We start from the raw sequence: 13,853 nt of genomic DNA, 5'->3' as shown, positions 1-13,853 counted from the left end.
TTAACCCATTCGAAATGAGGTTTTCTTCTATTAATGTTCATGCATTTAAGAACCTGACACCTATCTGAAGATGACAGCAACTTGTCACATGTCATTTCCTGCCAAGGTAGTGTGTGCCCTTCAACCGTGAAACCCTGCCCTATCTAAAAGCAATATAGCGGAGGAGGAGTCAAGATGGTGGAGAAGTAGCAGGCTGAGACAACAGCAGGTCACAGGAGATCAGCTAGATAGCTTATCAAACCATTCTGAAGGTTAGATCCGTGGCCCTGGGAATGCAGCAGGAGCAATAAAATGGCCGCCAGACCACCATCTTCCCCCTGCCCAGGACTTTCCCACCAGAAGGACATCTGTCAAGGACACGTCACCTTGAGTAAACTGAAACTTATGCGAGAAACAGAAACCAGCCACTTTGGGACTTTCCAACCCCCAACCTCTAACCTTACCAAATATGGTTATGATCCCCCGCCCTGCCTTGGTCTAATAAAAGCTCACTCAACCCCTTCCCAGGCCTGGACTTCCCTGACTCTCCTCTCCGGAGACGCGGAAGCTTGCCCGAGGGCGCTTTTAATAAACCTTGCCTTGCGCCTATCTCGCCTGGTGTCGTGTGTATCTCGCCTGTAAAACCTTACATTTGGTGCCAGAACCCAGGAGGAGATCGAGCCCCCACCCTGGTGAGGAGGCTCTCTCCTCTTCCTACCTGTACCTGGACCTGCCTCTCCGAACGCCACTTCCGAGACCATGGTGAGTTTCCCCCAATTCCGCGTCTCTCCAGAAAGCCCTGTCCTAATCACGGTCGTTCAGGGCAGACTCCACAGGTCACCAAGTGACCTCCTCGACTCCGGGAATTGGGAGACGTCCTAATTTCACGGCAGTCGACACTGTCTCTCCGCAACTGTGTTGGACGAGGGGACGCCTTCCTCCAACCCTCAGATTGCCCGGCAAGGAATCATGGGGACCTCCCAATCCAAATTCAACCCCAAAACACCCCTAGGGTGTCTATTGGCTAAACTTAAGACCCTGGAACTGGACCAGGACCTGCAAAAGCGACATCTCATACATTACTGTACCGTTGCATGGCCACAATACCAATTAGATAATCAATCCCAATGGCCTCCGGAAGGCACTTTTTAAAAAATTTTACTTATTTATTTGACAGAGATCATAAGTAGGCAGAGAGGCAGGCAGAGAGAGAGGGGGAAGCAGGCTCCCCGCTGAGCAGAGAGCCCGATGCGGGGCTCGATTCCAGAACCCTGAGATCATGACCTGAGCTGAAGGCAGAGGCTTAACCCACTGAGTCACCCAGGTGCCCCCAGAAGGCACTTTTGATTTCCAAATTCTCACAGACCTAGATAACCTCAGCAGACACCAAGGCATATGGGCTGAGGTCCCTTATGTTCAGGCTTTCTGAACCAGCGCCCTCGTCTACCCTTACCCCTACCCACTCCTATCCCAACTCCTGAAAAAACTTAACCCTTCCCATCCTGGTATTGCCCCCACCGACTCTCCCCTCACATCTCCTTTGAGGCCAACCCCGATAACTACAGAAAGGGATTCCAATATCTGGCCCAGGCCTATGACCTCACCTGGAATGACCTACATGTGGTCCAAACCACCACCCCTCACCACAGAGGAGAGGGAGCACATTCAGGCTGCTGCCCGAGAACATGCTGATCAGGTCCATCTCACTGATGCCACCATGCCCGTTGGCACTCAGGCGGTCCCAGCTGTAGAACCCTGATGAGACTATCAGAATGGCCAAGATGGCCACCGGTGCCATGACCGCATAGTCCAGTGCCTCATTGCCGGCATGCGGGCAGCCTCCAACAAGGCAGTCAATTATGATAAGATTAGGGAAATCATTCAGGAACCCAAGGAAAACCCAGCCATATTTCTTTTTTTTTTTCCCAGCCATATTTCTAAACAGACTTACCGAGGCACTGACTCAATACACTCGCATAGACCCTGCCTCCACAGCAGGGGCAACTGTTTTAGCTACCCACTTTACTTCTCAGTCAGCCACCGACATTCAGAAAAAAATTAAAGAAAGCGGAGGAGGGCCCTCAAACTCCCATTTCTGATCTGGTGAAAATGGCATTTAAAGTCTTTAACTCCTGAGAGGAGGCAGCGGAACTTAAGCACCAAGCCAGACTCCAACAGAAGGTCCAACTGCAGACCCAAGCCCTGGTAGCAGCCCTGAGGCCGGCAGGTTCTGGGGGGTCAACAGAAGGGAGCCCCTAACCGTATCCCTCTGGGGACCTGCTTCAAATGCAGAGCCGAAGAACAATGGGCCCGTCAATGCCCCAATCCCAAAGTACCTACTAGGCCATGCCCTCAATGTTGCATGATGGGCCACTGGAAATCGGACTGCCCCAGCCTTGGGGGATCCCCAGCACCTCCACGCGGGGGTGACCCTAAGACGGTAAGTCCCGTCTTGGAGGTTGATTGACGAGGCCCAGACTCGGACACCGCTCTCACCCATGCTGAGCCCAGGGTCACACTCCAGGGTCACACTCCCAGGTAGTGGGTAAGTCCATTTCCTTTCTGTTGGACACAGGGACTACCTACCTATTCCATCCTGCCTTCCTACTCAGGTCCTATTCGTCCCTCCCCAGTTGCAGTTATGGGAATTGACAGTACCTCCTCCACTCCAAAGGCCACCCTCCCCCTTACGTGTAGCCTGGATGGGTCCCTTTCTCACACTCCTTCCTCATCACCCCTTCCTGCCCTGTTCCCCTACTAGGCAGGGACATCCTCCACAAGCTTCAGGCCACCATACGTCTCTCTCCCTCTCCCTCAACTTCTGCTCACCTCGTCCTCCCTCTACTCCTCTCTGACTGGCCCTCTATCCCAGACTGCTTCCCCCCCCTCCCCGTAGACCCACAGGTATGGGATATTTCCAGACCTGTAGTGGCAACCCACCACACCCCAGCTAAGATAGACTCAAGGACAAGTCTACATTTCCTTCCTGCCCACAGTTCCCTATCTCGATGACCCACCTGCGAGGACTTAAGCCCATCATCAACTGCCTCTGGCAGCAGGGTCTCCTTATCCCCATTAACTCTCCAAACAACTAGATGTCACCACCCAAGAGTGGCAGCCCTGCCTTAGGGCCCTAGCGGCAGCCACTTCTCTTACAAAGGAGGCCCTCAAACTTACCTTAGGACAGCCCCTCACGGTCTTCTCCCCCCATCGACTCGGAGACTTAGTCAACCACAAATCCTTGGCACAACTCACTCCTTCCTGTCTTCAGCTCTACCACCTGCTATTCATAGAAAACCCCCAGGGCACACTCTCTGTCTCCCCTTGCCTAAATCCCACCAGCCTCTTGCCAACACCCTCATCTACCCTCATTCCTTCCCATTCCTGCCCTCAACTCCTGGAAGAACTTACTCCCTGCCATCCAGGACTCTCAGATCAGCCACTGCCTGACCCCAATCTCACTCTGTTCATGGATGGGAGCTCCCTTATAGTGCCAGATGGACAGCGATATGCTGCCTATGCAGTAGTCACCCTAGACACGGTCATAGAGGCGGCCTCTCTTCCCATCGGGACTACTTCTCAAAAGACAGAACTCGTGGCTCTCACCAGGGCCCTTCACTTATCTAAGGGCCAATGGGTCACCATCTATACTGACTCCAAATACGCTTTCCTCATTACCCACACCCACTCTGTCCTTTGGCGAGAAAGGGGATTCCTCACAACCAAGGGAACCCCCATAGTCAACAGGCCCCTCATTGCCAAACTTCTTGAGGCCCTCGATCACCCTATCGAGGTGGCTGTTGTTCACTGCCATGGCCATCAGACCTCCAAGGACCCCATCTCTTTAGGGAACAACAAGGCTGACTCTATTGCCCGGCAGATGGCCTTAAACTCCTCACCAGCCCCCCTCCTATTCCTCAACACTCCCCACAGTCCCTCGTACACTGATGAGATTTGGGCCCTTGAGACATTAGGTGGCATGTTAGGCGACAAGGGATGGTATTATGTCCAGGACAAGATTGCCCTCCCGAATGGCCTAATCCACACTCTCATTACTGACATCCACCAGTCTCTCCACATCAGTCCAAAGGCCCTATACCAATTTCTCCAACCTCTCGTTCACCACCCCCTCCTCCATTAAGACCATTAAGGATGTACACCAGGCCTGCAGAACCTGTTCTGCGGTCAATGCCCAGGGCGGCCTCTGCAGACCGGGACCCACCCATCAGCTCCGGGGGCATCAGCCAGGAGAGGACTAGCAACTTGACTTCACCCACATGCCTCAACACAAAACCTTTAGATACGTACTAACTCTAGTGAACACCTTCACAGGCTGGATCGAGGCGTTCCCCACCACTAGGGAAACAGCTGACGTGGTTGCCACGATTCTCATTGAGCACATCATCCCGAGATTTGGACTCCCTCGAACCCTACAATTGGACAACGGACTGGCCTTCATCTCCAGCATCACACAACAAGTCTCCGAGAGCCTCAACATTACCTGGAAACTTCAAATCCCCTATCATCCCCAGTCCTCGGGTAAGGTCAAGAGAGCCAATGGCCTCCTCAAGGAGCAACTCACTAAACTCACTCTCGAAACTCACCTCTCTTGGCCAACCCTTCTCCCACTAGCACTCATCCGACTCAGGGCCTCTCCTCGTGGACCATCAGGACTCAGTCCCTTTGAACTCTTGTACGGCAGGCCCTTCCTGCTCAATCACAACCTCCCTGCTTCTTCTCCACCCCTCCTATCTTATCTGCCCTATCTGACTCTCCAAGGAGCCCTTTCACGGGCTCATGCAGATGCGACCATCCCCGCCTCCAATAACCCGGGGACTTCCCCCTGGCCCTAAATCCCGAGGACCAGGTTCTCCTACGAGAATTTCACCCAAAGTCCTTACAGCCCAGGTGGACCGGCCCCCATACTGTTATTCTTACAACTCCAACCATGGCAAAACTTCTGGGGCACCACCCATGGGTACACATCTCCAGCCTAAAGTGAGCTCCACCACAGGATGGCTGGACTTCCCAGACCCTGGGGCCCAAGTGGTTGTGGATTTCCCGCACCACTTCTCCTCACCCTCCTCCTTCTATCCCCCCATAACTGCCCCTCCAGTGACCCTGGGTTCAGGTGGCACTTCTTCCTAGTGGATACTTGGACCCATGGGTATACCACACGGTCTAGTCAGCTGGTCACCACAGATTGCCAGCCCAGAGGGTGCCAGCCCTAGCAGAAATGGCCATCCTCACTACCCGCCTCCCCCAACAGAAAAGGGCTGTATTTCTTCCCCTGGTCATCGGAGTCTCCTTAGCGTCTTCCTTAGCGGCCACCGGACCGGGCACTGGGGCCCTAGCCCACTCCATAGACGCTACCTGAGATTTATCTGAACAGCTCTGGACAGCCATCAAGGCCTCAGCCGAGTCCTTGGCATCCCTACAACGGCAGATTACCTCAGCGGCCCAGGCTCGCATACGTGAGGTTTCCAGAGTCACTGTCAACCAGCTCCTCCTGCATCCCTACTCCCACCTGCCCACATCCGAGGAACCCTATGACAATGCCCCCGCCACCAGGAAGTAGCCAGATCTGAGTCGCCGCCCCTATTACACAAAAAAGGTAGGAATGTTAGGTCAGCGGCCCTGGGAATGCAGCAGGAGCAATAAAATGGCTGCCAGACCACCATCTTCCCCCTGCCCAGGACTTTCCCACCAGAAGGACATCTGTCAAGGACACGTCACCTTGAGTAAACTGAAACTTATGCGAGAAACAGAAACCAGCCACTTTGGGACTTTCCAACCCCCAACCTCTAACCTTACCAAATATGGTTATGATCCCCCGCCCTGCCTTGGTCTAATAAAAGCTCACTCAACCCCTTCCCAGGCCTGGACTTCCCTGACTCTCCTCTCCGGAGTCGGGAAGCTTGCCCGAGGGTGCCTTTAATAAACCTTGCCTTGCGCCTATCTCTCCTGGTGTCGTGTGTATCTTGCCTGTAAAACCTGACACTGAACACCTACAAGTCCAACAGGAGAATTAAGAGAAGAAGGGCAGCAATTCTAGAAACAGAAAATCGACACTTTCTGAAAGGTAGGACGTGCAGAGAAGTGAATCCAAAGCGACGGGAAGAAAGACCGCAGGGGGAGGGGCCAGCTCCCGGCAAGCAGCAGAGCAATGGAGCACAAAATCAGGACTTTTAAAAGTCTGCTCCACTGAGGGACATATATGTCTGTGTGTATATATATATTCTTTTTTATATATATATTCTTTTTTATATTTTTCCTTTATTTTTTTTTAATTTTTTTTCTGAACTTTTTACCCCCTTTCTTCCCCCCACGATTTGGAGTCTTTTCTGATTTGGCTAAAGCACATTTTCCTGGGGCCTTTGCCACCCTTTTAGTATTTTATTCTCTCCTTCATATACTCATATCTGGATAAAATGACAAGACGGAAAAACTCACCACAAAAAAAAAAAAAAAAAGAACAAGAGGCAGTACTGAAGGCTAGGGACTTAGTCAATACAGACATTGGTAATATGTCAGATCTAGAGTTCAGAATGATGATTCTCAAGGTGCTAGCTGGGCTTGAAAAAGGCATGGAAGATATTGGAGAACCCCTGTCTGGAGAAATAAAAGCCCTTTCTGGAGAAATAAAAGAACTAAAATCTAACCAAGTTGAAATCAAAAAAGCTATTAATGAAGTGCAATAAAAAATGGAGGCTCTTACTGCTAGGATAAATGAGGCAGAAGAGAGAATTAGTGATATAGAAGACCAAATGACAGGGAATAAAGAAGCTGAGCAAAAGAGAGAAAAACAAGTACTGGACCATGGGGGGAGAATTCTAGAAATAAGTGATACCATAAGACGAAACAATATTAGAATAATTGGGATTCCGGAAGAAGAAGAAAGAGAAAGGGGGGCAGAAGGTATACTGGAGAAAATTATTGTACAGAATTTCCCTAATATGGCAAAGGGAACAAGCATCAAAATCCAGGAGGTGCAGAAAAACCCCCTCAAAATCAGTAAGAATAGGTCCACACCCCATCATCTAATAGTAAAATTTACAAGTCTTAGCGACAAAGAGAAAATCCTGAAAGCAGCCTGGGAAAAGAAGTCTGTAACATACAATGGTAAAAATATTAGATTGGCAGCAGACTTATCCACAGAGACCTGGCAGGCCAGAAAGAGCTGGCATGATATATTCAGAGCAATAAAAGAGAAAAACATGCAGCCAAGAATATTATATCCAGCTAGGCTATCATTGAAAATAGAAGGAGAGATAAAACAGCTTCCAGGACAAACAAAAACTAAAAGAATTTGTAAACACCAAACCAGCTCTACAGGAATATTGAAAGAGGTCCTCTAAGCAAAGTGAGAGCCTAAAAGTAGTAGATCAGAAAGGAACAGAGAGGGGCACCTGGGTGGCTCAGTGGGTTAAGCCTCTGCCTTCGGCTCAGGTCATGATCCCAGGGTCCTGGGATCGAGCCCCACATCGGGCTCTCTGCTCTGCAGGGAGCCTGCTTCCTCCTCTCTCTCTCTGCCTGCCTCTCTGCCTACTTGTGATCTCTGTCTGTCAAATAAACAAATAAAATCTTTAAAAAAAAAAAAGAAAGGAACAGAGACAATATACAGTAACAGTCTCCTTACAGGCAATACAATGGCACTAAATTCAGATCTCTCAATAGTTACCCTGAATGTAAATGGGCTAAATGCCCCAATCAAAAGACACAGTGTATCAGAATGGATAAAAAAAAATCAATATGCTGTCTAAAATTTATATGGAACCAGAAAAGACCTCGAATAGCCAGAGGAATATTGAAAAAAAAAAGCCAAAGTTGGTGGAATCACAATTCCAGACTTCAAGCTCTATTACAAAGCTGTCATCATCAAGACATTATGGTACTGGCACAAAAACAGACACATAGATCAATGGAACAGAATAGAGAGCCCAGAAATAGACCCTCAATTCTATGGTCAACTAATCTTTGACAAAGCAGGAAAGAATGTCCAATGGGAAAAAGACGGTCTCTTCAACAAATGGTGTTGGGAAAATTGGAGAGCCACATGCGGAAAAATGAAACTGGACCATTTCCTTACACCACACATGAAAATAGACTCAAAATGGATGAAGGACCTCAATGTGAGACAGGAATCCATCAAAATCCTTGAGGAGAACACAGGCAGCAACCTCTTCAACCTCAGCTGCAGCAACTTCTTCCTAGGAACATCACCAAAGGCAAAGGAAGCAAGGGCAAAAATGAACTATTGGGACTTCATCAAAATCAAAAGCTTTTGCACAGCAAAGGAAACAGTTAACAAAACCAAAAGACAACTGACAGAATGGGAGAAGATATTTGCAGACATATCAGATAAAGGGTTAGTATCCAAAATCTATAAAGAGCTTATCAAACTCGACACCCAAAGAACAAATAATCCAATCAAGAAATGGGCAGAGGACATGAACAAACATTTCTGCAAAGAAGACATCCAGATGGCCAACAGACACATGAAAAAGTGCTCCACATCACTAAGCATCAGGGAAATACAAATCAAAACCACAATGAGATACCACCTCACACCAATCAGAATGCCTAAAATTAGCAAGCCAGGAAACGATAGATATTGGCGAGAATGCAGAGAAAGGGAAACCCTCCTATATTGTTGGTGGGAATGCAAGCTGGTGCAACCACTCTGGAAAACAGCATGCAGATTCCTCAAAAAGTTGAAAAAAGAGCTACCCTATGACCCAGCAATTGCACTACTGGGTACTTACCCTAAAGATACAAATGTAGTGATCTGAAGGGGCATGTGCACCAAATGTTTATAGCAGCAATGTCCACAATAGCCAAACTATGGAAAGAACCTGTATGTCCAACAACAGATGAATGGATAAAGAAGACGTGGGGTGTGTGTGTGTTACACACACACTCACACACACACACCCACACCTATATTCATATATATATGAATATATGAATATAGAATATATGAATATGAATATATATGAATATATGAACATATGAATATATATATGAATGAATATATATATATTCATATATATATATATATATATATAATGCAGCCATCAAAAGAAATCTTGCCATTTGCAATGACGTGGATGGAACTACAGGGTATTATGCTTAGCGAAATAAGTCAATTGGAGAAAGACAACTATCATATGATCTCTCTGATATGAGGAAGGGGAGATGCAATGTGTGGGGTTTGGGGGTAGGAAAAAAAGAACTGAAACAAGATGGGATCGGGAGGGAGACAAACCGTAAGAGACTCAATCTCACAAAACAAACTGAGGGCTGCTGGGGGAAGGGGGGTAGGGAGAGGGTGGTGGGGTGATGGACATTGGGGAGGGTACGTGCTATGATGAGTGCTGTGAAGTGTGTAAACCTGGCGATCCACAGACCTGTACCTCTGGGGCTAATAATACATCATATGTTAATAAAAAAATAAAATAAAATAAAATAAAAGCAATATAGCCACTCCTGCTTCTTTTAGTGTCTACATGGTTTGTTCTTCTCCGTCCTTTTAATCTATTTAGATCTATCTTTTTATTTATTTATTTATTGGTATCTTTATATTTAAATTGGGCTTCTTGGGCACCTGGGTGGCTCAATAGGTTAAAGTCTCTGCCTTCAGCTCAGGTCATGATCTCAGGGTCCTGGGATCGAGCCTCACATCGGGCTCTCTGCTCAGCAGGAAGCCTGCTTCTCCCTCTGTCTCTGTCTGCCTCTCTGCCAACTTGTGATCTCTGTCTGACAAATAAAAAAAATCTTAAGAAAAAATAAAGTGGGCTTCTTGTAAATGTAAAATATCATTTAGATATTTTATATATGTTGTATATACTTGGGTCTTGTGTTTTGATCCACTCTAACAATCTTTCTTCAGATTGAATTTAGACATTCAAAGTAATTGATGATATAGTTGGATTACTAATCTAGCACAGTGGTTATCGTTTTCTATTCGTTACCCTTGTAATTTGTTCCTATTGTTGTCCTCAACCCTTTTCCTTCCTTTTGTAGTTTGAGCATTTTATGGATTCCATTTACTCTCCTTTTCAATGTAACAGTTATTTTTTTTTACTTTGTTTACTTGTTACTGTATAGGTTACAGTATATATCTACAGCTAACCCAAATCCACTTTCAAATAACACTACCATTTCACAGGTAGTGTGTGTACCTTAATATAACAAAATAATACTAATTTGTCTCTCCCTTGTGTCATTGCTGTTATTCATTTCATATATATATATATGTGTGTGTCTATGTGTGTGTGGATATATATATATATCCATATACATATATACTTAAGTACATTATTGCTATTTTTTTTGGACAAACTAATGTTAGATCAATTGTAATGTGTTAGATCAGTTAAGAATAAGTTATTTTGCCTTCACTTATTCCTTTTCTGATGCTCTTTCTTTGTAGATCTGAGCTTCTCAGCTATGTCATTTTCCTCTTCTCTAAGGAACTTTTTATATATATATATTTTTTGCAGGGCAGGTTACTAGCAACAAATTCTATCCATTTTTTTCTGAGAAATCCTTTATTTCTCCTTCACTTTTGAAAGGATAATTTCACAGGGTATAGAATTCTAGGTTGGTAGGGTTCTTCTCTCAACATTTTACGTATTGCCCTCCACTCGTCTTGCTTGCATGGTTTCTGAGAAGTTGGATGTCATTACCTTTACTCTTTTACAGGTGAAGTGTTTCCTTCCTCTGACTTCTTTCAGGATTTTTTCTTCCATCTGTGATTATCTGTAGTTTGAAAATGATATGCCTAGGTGTAGTTTTTTCTTGTAGCATCTTTTCTGCTTGTTGTTCTCTGAGCTTCTTGTATTGGTACCTGAATGTTTAAATTTGGCTACCTTTGGGGGAAATTCTCAGCCACTATTGTTTCAAAAATTTCTTCTGTTCCTCTCTTTCATTTCCTTCTGGTATTATTATTTATGTTACATATATTCAGTTGTTACATAGTCCTTGGATATTCTTTTTTTTAGTATTTTCTGTATGCTTGCTTTTCAGTTTTGACCATTTCTACTGAAATACCCTCAAGCTCATTTCTTTTCTCAGCCATGTCTGTCTAGTCTACCAACAAGCCCATCAAAGGCATTTTTCATTTTTGTGTTTTTTGTTACTCCCCCCCCCGCCAGATTTTCAATCACTTTGTTTACATTACCAATCTGTTCTTGCTGTCTACTTTAACCATCACAGCCCTTAGCATCTTAATGACAGTTGTTTTAAATCCCTGGTCTGAGAATTCCAACATCCCTGCCTTGTGTGTCTGGTTCTGATGCTCTGTTTCTTCAAATTTTGATTTTAGCCTCTTTAGTATGTGTTGTAACTTTTTCTTAATAATTGGGACATGGTGCACTGGTAAAATAAACTGCTATAAATAGAAGTTTTGCAATGTGGTGGTAACTGGTGGCAAGTTATGAGAGGAAGCATACTGTAGGACTAGAGTTAGGTTTTTCAGTGAGACTTTGCTTCTGGCCTACGAATTTCATACATTTTCCCCAGTTCCAGCACTGTAAGTGGGACAAGATGGCTAGAGTGGTCTGGATTTGGGTATTTCCGAGGCTCTGAAAAATCCCCAGCTGATTCTCCTGAGAGCAGTCCTTGTTAAGAACGTCCAGATATTTTTCAAAATGGCTCCTTTGTCCCTCTCCCTGCACACACGTGTTTTTCTCTGATATTCAGTGTGAGGAAAATTCCCAGACATGTGATGATTTAGGTTCTCCTACCACAGCACTGGGGTTCATGGAGGAGGTAGGAGGGTCAGCTCCTGGGTTTCCTTCATTCTCTGTTTCTGTTGGACTAATCTGGGGAACAGCAGTTTATCTTGCCACCTCACTTGTCTTATAGACTAAGAAGAGTTGTTGATCTTCCATTATTTTCAGCTTTTTACTTGTCAGGATCGAATGGCAATTTCCAGCTTCTTACATGCTAGAACACAGAAGTCCCTGTCTTCTCATATTTTGTTCTAGTCTCTAACTTGTTTCTTACTAAGAATTTAGAATGTGCATGTCTATAATTATCTAAAACTAGGATCATTTAGATATTTTAAATATCTTCTCAATCACCCCAATCTTAAAATTTTGACTCATAAGCTTTATGAAGCTTTATGAAGTTTTTTTAAAACTTCAATTTATTTACATTCTAGTTAACATATATATTGAGATTTTTTTCAGGTGTAGAACTTAGTGATTCATGAAACAGAAAGTGTTAAATGTAAATATAAATTTAGATAATTTTTTCATTAAATATTTTGTGCATGTTGAGATTTGACAAATATAATCAGGGAATGGAATCGGGAATTGTTCCCCATGTCTCACTCTCAAACTGTTTTCTTTCAATTTCCTATTCTATAATGCTTGTTGCTGCACTTTCTAAATTTCTCAATGAGCCACCTGGTTTGACGATTACACGACAAAAAGATGACCTCAAGCAAGAAGAAATCCTACCAGCAGACTGCCTTTGGGCCTTGAATGTCAACACTTCCTTGATTCCCAGCCTGTTGGCCTATCCTGCAGATTTTCTACTTGCCAAGCCATCACAAAGGTTTTAGGTAAGTCTTTTAAAAAACACATATTCCCCTCTCTCTCTACACATACACCCTGATGGTTGTTTCTCTGAGGAACCTGATATACCACAGAAGTGAACACTTAGCAATAACAAGATGATAAACTTTATGTGTGTTTTATACAATAACAAATTTTTTTAAATACCCTAAGAATTTTTATGATACAAAGACATAGCTTAAAAACACTAGTAGAAAAAAAGCCAAACAAGAATTTTCTAGAAAGGTGGTTCAGATGGTTCAAAAACTTTTGAAAATGAATTCATATGAAACTGAACTTAGATTTACTTTAAACTTCATTTTCCCATTCATTTTTTTTTTAAAGATTTATTTATTTATTTGACACAGAGAGAGACACAGCGAGAGAGGGAATACAAGCAGGGCGATTGGGAGAGGGAGAAGCAGGCTTCCCGCTGAGCAGGGAGACTGATGCAAGGCTCGATCCTAGGACCCTGGGATCAGGACCTGATCAGAAGGCAAGCACTGAATGACTGAGCCCTGCAGGCGCTCCTCACTCCCCCATTCTAAACAACTCTTTCACTCAGTGATCACCACCTTTGTTGTTATAGACAATGCAGCTCTAAGATGTGCCACAGAGCCTTGCTTGTTATTGAATGCCACGCTTTTGCACACACAACATGGATAATACTAAAAATACTTATATGCACTTAGTGAAAACAGCTATTCAGGAGTTAACTGTTGGATTCCCTTTATATAAAATTCTAGCAAATGCAAACTAAAGTCCCACCCAGGGCTGGCAAGTGGGTAGGGCTGGGAGAGAGAGAATAGGAAGGGGGCTAATGGAAACTAAAGGGCCTACAGATTAGTTAGTCATCGTGACTCCAGTGATGCTCCCACTGTGCACACATATATGAAAATATAGTTTGCACTTTTAATAAATGTAGTTTATGTCAATACCTCTGTAAAGCTGTTTAGAAATAAAGATTCCATATAAAATCTGGATCTCCTCTTCCTCTGGAAATAATATAACATCTAGCAAAGCTGTACTGACTCCATCAACACCCTTTCCTGTATCTTAGGTTTGTCAACTCTGATCCCTTCTCAAAACAGAAGGAAATGCTCAGAGAAGGAAATGCTGGATAAATGGAGAAATCCAGCTAAGAAAAACAAGCCAGTCTCAAAAAGACCAATACTGTCTGATTCCACTCACATATGGTATCTGGAGCAGTCAAATTCACAAAGACCAGGTGTAAAACCACAGCTGCCGGGGGTAGTCAGGAGGGGGCAGGAGGAGCTGTTCCATGGGTACAGCTTCAGTTTTGCCAGA

The sequence above is a fragment of the Lutra lutra genome, chromosome 17 (assembly GCF_902655055.1).
Source record: "Lutra lutra chromosome 17, mLutLut1.2, whole genome shotgun sequence".
Classification (NCBI taxonomy): Eukaryota; Metazoa; Chordata; class Mammalia; order Carnivora; family Mustelidae; genus Lutra; species Lutra lutra.
Note: the sequence above shows the minus strand (reverse complement) of the source record.